This window comes from Carettochelys insculpta, chromosome 10, assembly GCF_033958435.1.
Source record: "Carettochelys insculpta isolate YL-2023 chromosome 10, ASM3395843v1, whole genome shotgun sequence".
Classification (NCBI taxonomy): Eukaryota; Metazoa; Chordata; order Testudines; family Carettochelyidae; genus Carettochelys; species Carettochelys insculpta.
Window position 1 is genome coordinate 18,186,477 of NC_134146.1, and position 12,622 is coordinate 18,199,098.

The following is a 12,622-nucleotide window of genomic DNA, read 5'->3' on the forward strand; positions in this document are numbered from 1 at the left end:
AGCCCCAGTCAGGGACCCCGTGGCTGGCTCAGCTCCAGCCATGGGGCTGCGGGTCTCCCCGTGCCCCAGCCAGGGACCCCGCAGCTGGCTCATATAAGGGGGGGGGGGTATTCACTCTTTTAATGAACAAAGGTATGTATTTATGTCCCTTGTTTTAGCAAGTAGTCATAAGTCAAGTACTCGTTAAACGAGGGATGAGTGTATTACCAAAAAAGAACACTATTTTCTTAGTCTAGGCCTATGTATAGTGGAGACTTGCATAAGCTTTCATGTGCATTAAATACATTAAGTAAAGATAGATGGTGGTGCTCAGGATGTTACTCTATTGGGGTTATATTTTATGATAGTGAAGATCTCCTCAATGGTGTATAGCTTCATAACAGGGAAACAATGTAGCAGAACTGGATGAATAATGGATTTTTCAGTTTTCTGGCAATTTCTATTTTTTTGAAAAAAAAAGCTTTTTTCAAAACTATTTGATGTAAATTTAGAAAAATTTGGAAAAAATATTCAAGTCAAAATGAAGTGAAACATATTGATAATGTCCAACTGAACCATTTTATTTCTGCTCAAGAAGACTGTTTAGATTTTCAGAAATTCTGATCAAAGCAAAGGAGAAGATTAACATAATAACCTGAGGCAGATGGGGTAGTGCCTCTTTCTGAGCCCAGCACACGTGGAAGACAGATTCAATTCCCCTGCTGCGTGATGCAGAAAAAGGACTTGAACCTGGACCTCCAAAATTGCAAGAGTCTCTCCTACCCACTAGGTATGTGGGTTTCTCAGTGTCTCCTCCTGAAGCTGGTCCACTTTTCACCAATAACTAAGTAGTAGGAGTATAGATTTGAACCTGGGGCTCCCATATCCTGAAAGAGTGACCTATCGCTCTGTAAAGTTTAACTCACTCACTTTTCCTGATCCAATGACTACTTCTTGTCTTCTTGATTATGAATTGCCACTCCCTTTCCTTTCCTTTTCTCTCCTCAAAGTGCACCTGAAAATCTGAAGAAAAACCTTCAGATTTATATAAAATGATCCACATTACAAAAAGGTTTCAACTTTTTTGGTTTAGACAAAGCTATTTAAGAAGCTCAGCACAAATTTGAAAATAACTTCAGCTGACGACACACGCTGTTTTGCAATGAACAAGCTATTTGTCCAAAACTTTTTGCCCCTCTGAGGTCTGTAATCATTTTCTTGATTAAATGGTATTTTAGGCCCCAATATCCCCACAGAATCTTGTGTGTGTGTGAATCGTTGTGCTTGTATGGAGGACAACTGCCTTCATTAAGGGTCGACTGACACACAGTTCTTTGCAGGATCAGGGATTTAGTTAATCTTTAGTTAACAAACCAAGCTGTCCATCAGCAAATCAGCTTGTATAGGGAAGTGCATGATTACTAAAGATGATATGCTATCTACGGACATAAGGTATGCAGACTGAGTGGGTCTGGTAGTAATGTTCCCTCTACTTTTCTCATCCATGTGTGGAATAAATTTTGTTATGTGCACAGAGGCATGTGCAGAGGTACACCACCTGCAAAAACACACGTTCCTTGCTGTGAGTGCTCTGCTAGTCAGCTGGGTGGCACCTGAACCTCTTCCATGTCACCACCCAAGAACTTAGCTCACGAGAACACTGCCCGGTTGTTATAATAGGAAGCCTATCAATATATTCTTCAGCTAAGAATGTAACCATTCTCTTGATGGTGGCCGACCTAGAGATCCAAACAAAAGCTTTTGTGCTGGACAGCAGTGAGTAAAATTTCAAGCTGAATCCACTGACCATGGCTATTGCAAGGAAGGCAGACTCTTAAATTGTTTTATCAATAGTGTTCCTTAATAAAACGTAGGCTTTACATAGCTTCTTGTAACTTCTCTCAGGGTGCTGAGCAAAAAGTGGAATCTTTATTTTTGTCCATTTTACCAGTATGGAGATGGAGGCTCAGAGATGCACCATAATTTGGAGAGGTCTCACAGCAATACAACGGCAGAGCAAGCAACTGAAGGTAGGTCAGCTGACTCCCACACCAGTACTCTCTCCACTGCATGTGCAACAATGCCTCCTAAGAAGCTTGGACTGTACATAAAAGACTGGAATACAGAAAAATTAAAAAAACGTGCACAACGCCTTCAACTACAAGTGCTACCAGTTATAGCTCTATATGGGCTTGAGCTGTTAAATAATCTAAAGCAAAGGAACCCAACAAGTGAATTAACACAGAAGTGGGATACAAAGATCATATACAACAATTTAACTGTTATCTAAAAGCTGCGCAGAACTTCCCTTCTGAGAATTAGCTGTGTTTAGACCGCTAACTCAAACTGTCTCCCCACAAAAGCACTTCCTGTTCAGAGCATAAACTCTTTTGCTGATGGCTGTTATATTTCATTGGTTTTAGGACTGGTCTGTTTCTAAATTTGATCACAGCACAGGCCCTTTTTTATAAAAACTGAGTGTGAAGAATACATATGCATACTCATGACTGCCAGATGCTGGGACTGGATGACAGGGGATGGATCCCTTGATGATTGCCCTGTTCTGATCATTTCATTTGGCATGCACAGCACTGGACGCTGCCAAAAGACAAGCACTGGACGCAGTATGGTCATTCTTTTGTTTTGACAATCACTAAAAACAAACCCAGATTTACCAAATTCTGCATTTGTCAATGTGAGCTAAATACATGACACTGCATACAATTAGTTTTGAGGTGTGAATATTAGGATCCTAATCTAACATCCATTGAGAATGTTCCCGTTGACTCCAAAGAGCATTGGGTCAGTGCTCTGCTGCACATTTGTGCATTCATTTCTAATATGCAATTGTATGCAGAATTCTGAAATTCTCGCATAACCACAGAGCCAAAAGCACACAAAAAATTTAAACTATCCTGGGACTACACATGCAAATAATACTCCAGCTTCTGACAATCATTCAGGGCAGATGAATTCAGATACATAGCTGTCAGCCATAGGTGTTTGCTTAGCAAAAAAGAGCAATTAAATCGATTAATGGTCATCTTTCCTTCTAGATACAGGTTGACTGTATTTCACTTGGGAAAACTACACAAAAATCTTACTGCTCATTAATAATTGACATGGGGCTACATTTTCAAAAGTGAGTTAGGTGCGTAAATCCCATTAACTTTTGATGAAGTTTAGTCTCTAAGTACGATTTTCACAGATGACTTAGATGGTTTTACCCTACCTTTTTAACTTTGAATGAAAGCAACTAGGAATAGAGCTTTCAGGCTGATGCACCACAGTCAGAACTGATTGTAATTGGTTAGAAAACAAAGACCTTTGAAACTGCTAACCACACAAAATGTGTTCACATATATTAGAGCCAGACTCAAAGCCACTGTAGAAAAGCAACTCTACCCTGTTCTTGTCCAAATAAAGAGATTTACCATAAATTTGGGAGGAAGCAGGGTAGAACAAGCTCATGAAATTAAAAAGAAAGGAGAAGAAGGAACCTCAATGATCCCACAGACTGAAGCACATGATCTGTGGCATAAACAGGACTTTTTATGTGGACCAAATTCTCTTCTCAGATATGTTTCCACAGACCTCGCTGTAATCAACAAGTAAGAGTACATGCTGGAGGGAAAGAATGAGAGATGTAATCTAAAACATTGTTAAGGAGAAGCTTAAATATGTGCTTACTTAGTGCTTACTATACCAATCTAATCTATAGGGTGAAGTTCTGTATTGGAGTAATCCTAGCAAGTCAGTGGAGTTATTCAGGCAGAGAATCTTGTTCATCCGCATTCTGTAAGGAGGAGCTCTCACGCCAATTCCAGTACATTAGTGTCCATCGTCCTTCTTTTCCCTCCATGCAAAAAATCACTGACTTCATTTTAAAACAATTGACAATGTAACACTCTCTAAACAGTAACTATCCCTTTGGCATGAGCACACAGGCTGTGTCTACACATGCACGCTACTTCGAAGTAGCAGTGCCAACTTCGAAATAGCGCCCGTCACGGCTACACTTGTTGGGCGCTATTTCGAAGTTGAAATCGATGTTAGGTGGCGAGACGTCGAAGTCGCTAACCCCATGAGGGGATGGGAATAGCGCCCCACTTCGAAGTTGAACGTCAAAGTAGGGCATGTGTAGACGATCCGCGTCCCACACCATCGAAATAGCGGGGTCCGCCATGGCGGCCATCAGCTGAGGGGTTGAGAGACGCTCTCTCTCCAGCCCCTGCGGGGCTCTATGGTCATCGTGTGCAGCAGCCCTTAGCCCAGGGCTTCTGGCTGCTGCTGCTGCAGCTGGGGATCCATGCAGCATGCACAGGGTCTGCAACCAGTTATCAGCTCTGTGGATCTTGTGTTGTTTAGTGCAACTGTGTCTGGGAGGGGCCCTTTAAGGGAGGGGCTTGCTGTTGAGTCTGCCCTGTGACCCTGTCTGCAGCTGTGCCTGGCACCCTTATTTCGATGTGTGCTACTTTGGTGTGTAGACGTTCCCTCACAGCGCCTATTTCGATGTGGTGCTGCCCACCATCGAAGTTGAACGTCGACGTTGCCAGCCCTGGAGGATGTGTAGACGTTATTCATCGAAATAAGCTATTTCGATGTAGAGTGCACGTGTAGACGTAGCCAGAGTGCTGCACTGAGTATGAGCTGCATCATAAGTGCAGTCTAAGATTATTCCTTCAAAAGCCTTCTTAAAATTCTCCTTTACCACAATGCCTTCAAAAAGCTTGGTAACAGTTACGCTCCATTGCCGGTCATGCAGCCCAATTCTTCCTCATTGTTTTCTTGCACTTCCTTATCAGTTGCCATGTGTTGTCTTTTTGGTTTGTGCTGAGATTGTAAGCTTTATAGGGCAGAAACTGTCTTTTTTGCTCTATGTTTGTACGGAGACTGACCCAATTTCAGTCTGTGACCAGGGCTCCTAAGCATTACTATAACAATACACAATAAAAATAAATATCAGATTTGCATCACGCTGTTTGAAATGGAATCTGTAAAAGTGCTCTAAGGAACTTTTGTACATGGCAGCAGGGTCCCCTTAGGCCAGCCAACTTGACATTTGTGCATATTATAATTTACCCCAAACTGATGCTACTACATTGCGGATTAGACCAACCCTATGAATTACTTCATTTTCCAGGTTCAAAGTAGACATGCAAAAATGTTTATAGGTCATTTGGGAGAGATTTAATTTATAATTGGAATGACAGAGTTAAGAGTCAAAAAGAATTTGAAAAAAAAAGAGGAACACAGATTTTCACATCTAGTTGCATCAAGTGCCTTTTACATGCTTTCTGATAACAACATACCCATTAAATCTAGCCCAATATCTTTTAGGATTATTCACATATATTGATGCAGACCCATACATAACTTTCATGGAAGCAATAGTGCAAGCAGTGAGGAATGAAGCCTGCTCCGCTAAGTAGGAGGGTCAGGATTTATCAGCTTTATGGAAGAAGTGAGAGCTCAGGGGTGCTTGAGAGGTGAGGAACGGGGGTGTGGTACATCAAATCAAGAGTGGTGGTAGAGATGTCAAACCACAAAGGGCCATATTTCACAGCACAGGAGAATGTGCAGTTAACACATTTAATCTATTCAAGCTATCCCAGGCCAGGGGATGTGCACAGCAACAAGTGGAAAGAATGACATCTTTATTCAAGAGGAAAACATAGGACATGGGAAATATAATGGTGGGCAGCAGGTGATTCATTGTAAGAGACATCAAGATATCTGCAACCCATATGAATTAGTCCTTTGTAATGAATCTATAGAACAAGGGCAAAAAACATGTCTCCCTTTGCTCCACTGGAGACTTTATGGTCTTTTTTCTGAATGTATTTTAGTAACAGGATGCCTTCTGTGTTATTCTCTATAAATGGAGAGGCAAGATGATCCAAAGTAAATTGTGACTTGTTATGGAGCCTAGGTTCAATTCCTTGCTCTTTTGCACACTCTAGGGTGACCTAGGTGACTCTAGCTACGTCTACACGTGAAGCCTACATCGAAGTAGCCTATTTCAATGTGGAGACATCGAAATAGGCTATTTCGATGAATAACGTCTACACGTCCTCCAGGGCTGGCAACGTCGATGTTCAACCTCGACGTTGCGCAGCACCACATCGAAATAGGCGCAGCGAGGGAACGTCTACACGCCAAAGTAGCACACATCGAAATGGGGTGCCAGGCACAGCTGCAGACGGTCACAGGGCGGGCTAGCGCTTCCGGGGCAACAGCTCGCCGCTCCCTTAAAGGGCCCCTCCCAGACACACTCAGCCTGCACAGCACGTGGTCTGAGGAGCCATAGGCACGCAGACCTCGGGCGATGCAGTCATGGACCCCCAGCAGCAGCAGCAGCAGCAGCCAGAGGTCCACCCAGCCGCCCCTGCAGGAGCAGGGCTCGCCCTGCTCCATGCCATGTGGGAGGCAGCTGAGCACCTCCTTGCCACACAGGAGGAGGAACGGCCCGCAGGGGAGGAGGACTCAACCCCCAACCCTGCAGCACCCCGACCCGCCCCCCCCCGCCGCCTCACACGCCACCGGCTGTGGAGCTACCCCACCAGCACCGACTGGTGGGAGTGGCTGGTGCTTGGGGAGTGGGACGATGACCACTGGCTCAGGAACTTTAGGATGAGCCGGCAGACATTTATGGAGCTATGCCAGTGGCTCACCCCCGCGTTCAGGCACCAGGACACAGCCATGCGGCATGCCCTCCCAGTGGAGAAATGGGTCAGCATCGCTGTCTGGAAGCTGGCTACTCCAGACACCTACCAATCCGTGGGACAGCAGTTTGGCGTCGGCAAGGCCACCGTCGGGGCTCTCCTCATGGAGGTAAGAGGACCCACGGGGGTGGGGGGAGAGGCAGCCCTGGCAGGGCAGGGAGGCCCTGGCAGGGCAGGGGAGGGCAGGGGAGGGCAGGGGGGCCTGGGCAGGGCAGGGGGGCCCTGGCAGGGGAGGGCCACGCACACCCTGCTCACCCCTCATTGATGTTCTCCCATGTGCTTCCCCTGCAGGTCGTGTGCGCCATCAACGCCCTGCTCCTTCACAGGCTCGTGAGGCTGGGGGACCCAGATGCCACCATCGCAGGCTTTGCCACCCTGGGCTTCCCCAGTTGCTTCAGGGCTCTGGATGGGACTCACATCCCCATCCGCGCCCTGATGCACAGTGGAGGACACTACATAAACCGCAAGGGCTACCACTCAGTGGTCCTCCAGGCCTTGGTGGACAGCCGGGGCCGTTTCCAGGACGTTTATGTGGGCTGGCCTGGCAGCACCCATGACGCCCGGGTTTTCTGGAACTCGGGCCTGTGCCGCCGGCTGGAGGCGGGGACCTACATCCCCCAGCGGGAGATCCCTCTGGGGGACACCACCATGCCCCTCTGCGTCATCGCAGATGAGGCATACCCCCTCCGGCCCTGGCTCATGCACCCGTACACAGGCCATCTCTCTGCCATCCAGGAGCGCTTCAACCAGCGCCTGAACCACGCGCGCCACGGGGTGGAGCGCTCATTTGGCCGCCTCAAAGGGCGCTGGAGATGTCTCCTCACCCGCCTGGATGCGGGCCCCACCAACATCCCCCTGATTGTGGGTGCGTGCAGCGCCCTACACAATCTGGTGGAGAGCAAGGGGGAGGCCTTCTTTCAGGGCTGGGCTGTGGAGGCCGGCAGGGCCGACGTGCAGCCACCCACTGCCCCCAGTCGCCAGGTGGACCCCGAAGGGACCCGGGTCCGGGAGGCCCTGCGGGCTCACTTCGATGAGGCCGCAGGGTGAACGCTGGCAGGCTCCCCACTGCCCCCCCATCCTCCACAACACTCCCTGCCCCTACGCCCACACCACGGAGCACCCAACAGCACACCCCCCCGCACTTTTCCTGGACAAATAAAAGCAGACGCTTGTGAAATCAAACTTGTTTACTTTGAACTCTGTTCTAACTAATACTAACTATATACAGGAACTTCTAACTAACTTAAATATGAAAAGTGTATGTATATATTAACAAAAAAAACAGGGATAACAAGGAAGGGGAGAACTATTTACATGGGGAGGGGAAGGATCAGACTGGGCAAACGGGGGGCACAAATAAATAAATACAAACTATATGCAACGCAAAGAACAGAACAGTGGGGGGGAATATATACAAGGTGGGGGGCACATCCTGGGCCCCACGCCCCTATAGTCCAGCACTAGGGCTGGGCGGCCAGGAGCCCCGCCTTGGCCGCAGCCCTGTCCGGGGCTGGCTGGGGGCTGGGCGGACCGGCAGATACGGCCGGCGAGTGTCAGCTGGCCCCAGGTCTCCCTCGGCGGAACGGCCCTCGGTGGCGGGTGGCAGGGCGACGGCGGACAGCGCGGCGACAACAGGAGCAGCGGGTGGAGCAGTCAGGGCGGGCGCAGCGGCGGCTGGCGCAGCATGGGGGGGCCAGGTAGTCCGCTATGCGGTTAAAGGTCTCCACGTAGGTCCCCCATGCCTCTTGGCGCCAGGCCAGCGCCCGCTCCTGGAGGTGGAGGCGGCGTTGCTCCACTCGCAGCCACTGCTCCGCGACCTCCACCTGCCGGCAGTGGAGGGCCAGCAGCTGGGGGTCCGTCGCCGTTGGGTGGTGGTGCTGGGTCCGCCGTCTTGCCTGCCGTGGGGCCGGTTGGTCCTCCGCCAAGGGGCTGGCCTGGAGCGATGGCCCTGGAGGAGATTCCGGGACCACTGACGCCTCGCCGGCGCTCTCCGGTCCCTCCGATGGTACAGCTGCGGAACACAGGAGGGGGGGAAGAAGAGTGGAGACAGGCGTTAGTGTGGGCCCCAAGCCGTGGCCCTTGTCCCCCCACCCCTGTGCTGCAGGTTCCCCATCCCCATCCCTGGGAGATGCTGCTGTGATGGGCTTCAAGGGTCCCCCTGAACTGCACCCCATCCCCTGGCGGGAGTGACTCTCACTTCACTAAGCAGGGTCTGACAGGAGAGGTTTCTTAGGCAACAGATGCCCAGTTTCTCCCAGAAGTGACAGTACAGCAGTCAGAGACAGTCCTTCCAACCCATCCTGGGGAGAAGACCCCAAGGGGTGCCCCTCTGGGGTGTAGCTTTCCCCCTCCTCAGGCTGGCTGCCTTCCAGCTCTCCCTTCCCCTAGCCTCTAACTGCGGCCCCCGATTCAAACCCAGCTCGGCTCCTCCCTCCTCTTTGCTCAGGGCAGAGGTGTAACCTGCCAGTTGTAGCCCCAGAATCATCCTTAGCCACTGGGAGCTATTCAGCTTGTTGCTCATATCTAGCCTGAGACTCACATTTGCACTCCCCCCACTTCATCACCTGCTGCTGCTGCTGCGGCTGCTGCTGCTGCTGTGGGGTGTCCCACCCCCTCCTCCCGGGGGACCCTAGAGATTCCGCTCCCCCCAGCCCCGGGGATGGGGCATGGCACTGTCATGCTGGGCGGGGGGCAGGGGCTGATGCACTCCTGTGAGGGACATGGCACTGCTGTCCTTGGGGCCATGGCCAGCTGGGCACGTGGAGGGCCCTGGCCACATATCTATTACCCCTGCCCCTCAACCCCAGGGGTGTACACCGGGGGGGTACATACCTGTAGGTCCACTCCCACGGTCAGGGGACACCCGGGGGGCGGACGCCTGGCTGCTGCTCCTCGATGGCAGGAGGATGTGCAGGCCGGTGTCGGTGGAGGAGGAGTCCCCCTCCTCCTCCTCCTCCTCCTCCTCCTGCTCCGGTGCCCCGGGGGTGGGCTCCAGGGGGGACCCCAGGGTGCGGGGCTTACCTCTGGGGCGGACTCTGGCTCCGGGGCCTGCTGGGGCTCCTCAGCTGAGGTACCAAGAGTGGCCGGAGGGGAGGAGGTGTGCCGGGGGCCCAGGATGTCCCTGAGCTCCCTGTAAAAGGGGCAAGTGACGGGGGTGGCCCCAGATCGGCCGGCCGCATCCTGGGCCCGGGCGTAACCTTGCCGCAGCTCCTTGACTTTACTCCAGATGTGGTCCGGAGTGCGGGCAGGGTGACCCCGGGCAGCCAGGCCCTCGGCCAGCCAAGTGAACGCATCCGCGTTCCACCTCTTGCTCCCCATTACCTGGAGCACCTCCTCCTCGCTCCAGAGCCCCAGCAGGTCCCAAAGCTCGGCCTCCGTCCAGGAGGGGCCCCGCTGCCGCTTGCCGCCCTGGCTGCCAGCCTGCGAGCCCTGGCTGCCCTGGCTCCCCTTGGGGAGGGGGCCCTGGGGGCGCTGGGGGGGCTGCCGGGCAGCCATCGCAGCTGGGGTGGCTGTCTGTGCTGGCTGAGGAACGTGCAGGCTGGCCGCGTGTCTGGGCTGCCGCCTGCACGTTCTCTCAGCTTCCTGCACAGGAAGGGAGGGGGCGGGGACCTTTAAGGGGCTGCTCCACGCGGCAACCATTGAGCTCAGGGGCTGGAGAGAGCGTCTCTCAACCCCTCAGCTGATGGCCGCCATGGAGGACCCCACAATTTCGATGTTGTGGGACGCGCAACGACTACACGGTCCCTACTTTGACGTTGAACGTCGAAGTAGGGTGCTATTCCCATCCCCTCATGGGGTTAGCGGCTTCGACGTCTCGCCACCTAACGTCGATGTTAACATCGAAATAGCGCCCAACATGTGTAGCCGTGACGGGCGCTATTTCGAAGTTAGTGCCGCTACTTCGAAGTAGCGTGCATGTGTAGACACGGCTTCTGAGTGTCAGCATCTCATCTGTACAATAGAGACGACAGTACTTATCTATCTCACAGGGTTATCACTGAAGATTGTAAAAAAACACATCCTAAAGTGAAATAATGGGCTGATCCTCAGGGAGCTTTGCTGATTTACACAGATCTGGAAAACTAATGAGAAGTCCTGTGGCACTTTACAAACTAACAGATTTTTTTGGAGCATAAGCTTTTGTGGGCAAAGACTCACTTTGTCAGATGCATGTCTGGAGTTAGGATCTGGCTGTACTGTTTTAAAGCACACAACGAATTTATATATGATGGATCTACAAATAGTCTCTTAATATTGTAACGGTTCATATTCAAACACTTTCGTCCATATGCAGTGCCTACCATCTGAGTTCAAATCAGGGTGGGGCGGAGGATGTTTGAAGCCTTGGGTCCACGGACACCAAAGTGTTCATCATAATCATCATTATCATATTGGAACAAAAAAGAAGTAGAGTAGCACTTTAAAAACTAACAAAATAGTTTATTAGGTGATCTTTCGTGGGACAGACCCACTTCTTCAGACCATAGCCAGACCAGAACAGACTCAATATTTAAGGCAAAGAGAACCAAAAATAGTAATCAAGGTTGACAAATCAGAAAAAAAATTATCAAGGTGAGCAAATCAGAGAGTGGAGGGCTCAGAGAGTAGAGGGAGGCAAGAGACTGGGGCAGTTGACAACTGGCCAGCTACGAAGCTATCTGCATCTCAGTCGGTATGTTCTGTCTGGATCCCCACTGACTCAATGACAGGCCACTCTGCCACTGCGAGGACACTGGACTAGAATGGCAAGTAGCCAGCTGTACCCACACTGTCCTGCCAACTCCACCCTGGTCCCTCACCAGGCTTGGCCAAGAGGCCTGTTCTGTAGGAAACACCCCCCTTGCTAGCTTCCTGCTGGTTGTATGAACCCCTGTTTGAGCCCCTACACTGCATAGGTGTTCACCCTTACCTGCTTCCAGTTGCCTCAGACTATGTGAGTATTCCCCCTCGCCTGCTCTAGACTGTGTGTGTTTGTTGATTGCTTGAGGCCAGAAGCCCAGGTAAATGCCTCCTCCCTGCTTGGTCCTACCCAAGGGCCCAGAGCACATAGATTTGTGTGTGTTTGCTGACTACTTGAGTCCAGGAGCCCAGGCCAAAGCCCATTCCATGCTTGACTGCACCCTGGGGGCTAGAGCTAATTGACCACCAGTAATCTATTGCTGACCAATTGTGGGGCCAGGCCTTGCATTGTTCAACTCTCTGCTTTTTATCCCATTTTAAACTGAGTCAACAGGAGGGAAAAAAATATCGGTTGAACCTTTCTATTCCAGCACTCTCGGAACCTGACCAATGCCAAATGAGAGAATTTGCCAGATCACAGGAGGTCAATATTGTCTAGCAGCATTACCAATAATTCTGCTGCTTACTGGGCTCTTAGATGATATGTAAAGGTAAATAACGGCTAAATAACAGCACAGAACTCAGAGAACCAGGACTGAGGGCTATAAATAACCTTTATGGTACCATGGGAAACTTGGCCACACCCATGGTAAGTGGGTGTCCTGCTAATTAAATTCATGCAGGATTTCGGATGTTGTCACACCTTGCGCTGAGGCCAGTAGTTGGAAGTTGTGAGCGTCTTAATGAGGGTTTGAAATCTATAACCCTCCATTCATTGGTCAAGCCTTAACCAGGGAGCAGGGCTATCAAGAAGTCCAGGGCTTTATAAAGCCTTCTAGCAAGTGACGAGGGAACTGAATCCTAACAGCCACCACATGCCTTGGCTTTTTTATTTCGATAACCAAACATTAATTGAGACTGAGTAACTGACACAGCCCAAAGAAAATGACAATTTATTATTTGCATAATGGTAGTGCTAAAGAACCAGGCCCTGCTGGACACTGGACAAGACACTGAAAATCACACGGGCTCTTGAGATAGACAACGCACAGCTTGTTGAACTCCTGCACTGTGTCTGC

The 12,622-nt window shown here is 50.6% G+C and overlaps 1 protein-coding gene across 2 annotated transcripts in view; it reads right to left on the reverse strand.

Moving 5' to 3' along the window:
- Nucleotides 1–12,622, reverse strand: part of DOCK10 (dedicator of cytokinesis 10) — a 245,706-nt gene that overhangs the window by 151,746 nt on the left and 81,338 nt on the right. The window lies entirely within an intron of this gene.